We start from the raw sequence: 3207 nt of genomic DNA on the forward strand, positions 1-3207 counted from the left end.
ATATATGGAAAATACATCCTACCACCTAGGGATAGTTATCTCACATGTCTCTTATATTACCATGTTCTATTATATATATATATATATATACTATTTTATCATTTTAAATATGTTCATATAATATATCTAAGATATTTCAAAGCAAGTTACTTGGAAAAATTGCATATGAGCCCATAATTTTTGTTATATTTATAAAATACATACATATTTGTACGTAAAAAAGAGTATGCTCAAAATATGATACATACTATCTAAAAAATAGTGTATATACTACCTAAACATCGTTATATACTACATACTACACGTGCATACTCTCGGTTTTAACAGATACTACATACAACATATAAAATGTGGTAACTACCACTAGTGGTAGGAAAATTTTGTCATATATATGTTGCTTTCCACAGCTTTTCAACATTTCCTTTTTGTTTTGCCTTGCCGGCCAAGATTGCAGGCCAAATAATATAAACAAGCACATACTCATGGACCAAACAAGCATACTGCCTAACCTGTTCACATTGGTCCACCCACCAATTGAAAACTTGAATGCTATTTAGTACTCTCTCCGTTTCTAAATATAAGTCATTTTTAAAGATTTCAATAAAACTACGTACAGATGTATATAGACGCATCTTAGAATGTAGATTCACTCAGTTTGCTCTGTGTGTAGTCCGTATTGAAATCTCTAAAAAGACTTATATTTAGAAACGAAGGAAGTATTATGCTGCTAAGAGGCGAGAGAGTAGTCAATCGAATGCTAATTAATCGTTTCTCCAGTAGTTAGTTCTCTTTACCTTGTTGCCAAGGTCTCCCATCAGCTAATCAACCTTTCAGTCTTGCATATAATATAAGAACGTTTTTCTAGCTATGGGTCGGAGGGAGTATATTTGTTTACTAGGTATTTGGTGACCGACTAAGAAGGGGCCCGCCTGACCGGCATCAGCACCCAGCCCGCCGTCTATTACCCTCCGCGACGGCTCTACCTCGTCCTATATTTCAGCGCTCTGGCTCGCTCTGGCCGTGGGGGTGGGAGAAGGGGTGGCCGGCGGCTTGGGACATGGAGGAGGTCGAAGCGACGGAGCACACGAGAGAGCTGCCGGAGAGGGGAGGTGCCGGCACAGGTGGGTCCGGTAATTGCAGTAGGCCCCGCCATTAAACGAGTGATATTTTTTAACACGTCTTTTCTTTCTGTGGTTTTTAGCACGCTATGTTTTTTTTGGAGAATAGCACGTCTATGTTTTTCTTTGTGGGAGTTTTTCTTGCTGGGAAACCCACAGCCCGCTAAGGAGCAGGTGGGGCCGAACTCAGCCACCTCTCCCCGTTCAACGCCTGACCGAGCGCGAGACTGGGCCAGCCCAGCGTGCGGGAGACCACAGGCCACAACCTCATTTTTTCTGAGTTTCTTTCACATATTTTGCTTTCGATTTTTAGTTTCTTTATAAATTTTATTTATACTTCACAATACACTAAATACATATATTAAAAATAATTTTACATAAAATATTTAAATAAAGGTTAATCAAGCATTTGACAAATGTTAAATGTGCATAGAATAAAATTTTCTCATGTATCCAAAAATATACAATATGGATGAAAAAAGATGGTCACGTATTTAAAAAATATCAACCAAGTATTTTAAAAATGTTAATTGACCATTTGAAAAAATATGTATAGAAAAAATGTTTCTCATGTATACTTTTTTTGCATGGTAATATGTGTCTCATTCATATCATAAAGATTAAAGTACAAGTCATATAAAGACTGACATGACAAACTGAAAAGACAGCAGAATGTCTCTGAGCTTGACACCAACGCCTGTCACCTGCCTCCGGCACCACCATAGCAGCCACCGAAAGAAAAAATGACGGATCACCTTCTCACCCGAACTCGTCGCGGCTCCATTGCTGATATGCAGCTTTTTTGCGGACCTTGAAGGTGGCTCGCCAAAGACGAAACCATTACCGTTGAACGAATCAGACCAGGGCAACACCCCGGACACTCTATCGAACTCCAAATCTGGCACCCCCACATGACTAAGACGTTGGAGGAGGAAGTTGTACCTGCCATCCATGAAACACGAGCCCAGCACACGTTCCGTCTTCCAGATGTCGTCGATGCAGACCACAATCTGCATCCGCTCCTCGACTACCTCCCAAGTTCTGTGCCGACGTTGGAGCAAACGCCCTCGCAAACAGCGGAGCCCGAGGACACATGTCCACCACAAGAATGACGCCGCTGCCATGGCATCCGCGCTTGAACATACTGGTTCCCAGATCCTTCACCGACAATAGAGACGATTGCCTCGCTGGAGAAGAATCCGGAGCTTCTTTATTCAGCATCGCCGTTGCCGCCGCCGAAACCAAGACGTCGAACGATCCAAAACCATAAACTTCTTGGGCCCTAAAACCTAAAGCTAAAACAATCCACACGTGCGGGGTCCGGCGACCTCCCTCCCCACCGATGACCAAAAGGTCGCCGATGGAGGAGAGCCGCCGGAAGACGGCGCGGGAAGGAGTAGCTCTCCTGTGGCGGCGGCTAAGGTTTCACTACATGAGGAAACTTTCTGTTGTGCGTGTTGGAGTTGGAGTTGGACCAATTAACAACACGTAGAAAGGCCCGACCCAAATGTCATGTACACAAAAAATATACAACATGCATAAAAAAATATTGTGTATTTTTCGTGTATTTATAAAATGATAAACGAGTATTAAAAATGTACCTGGTGTATATAGAAAATATAAAATGTACACTAAATAAAGGTAGACAGCAAAGAACACATATTTTGAAAAAGTTAATTCTGAATTTAAAAAATGTTCAAAATGTATATAAATTTTTTCCTGATGTATAAAAAAATTATATTGTGTGCAAAAAATGTTTATTTCCAATTAAAATACTCACCCTGTATTTAAAAAATATTGACCATGAATTCAAAAGTGTTTTAAAGCTAGTATTTAAGAAAAAATGTACATTGTGTATTTGAAAAATGTTCAACGTGTGTCAACAAGAATGCTTCACGTGGCAACGGTGTGTAGATTAAAAAATGTACATTATGCACCTGAAAAAGTAGACATGTGTTGAACAAAAAAGTAACCAATCGAAATCAACAAAGAAACCAATGAAAGCGGAAAAATAAAAAATGCAAAAAAGGAAATGAAAACCAATGCAAAAGAATGGAAGCAGTGGAATTGAAAAAAAGAAACAAAAACC

The sequence above is a fragment of the Triticum aestivum genome, chromosome 2D (genome assembly GCF_018294505.1).
Source record: "Triticum aestivum cultivar Chinese Spring chromosome 2D, IWGSC CS RefSeq v2.1, whole genome shotgun sequence".
Lineage (NCBI taxonomy): Eukaryota > Viridiplantae > Streptophyta > Magnoliopsida > Poales > Poaceae > Triticum > Triticum aestivum.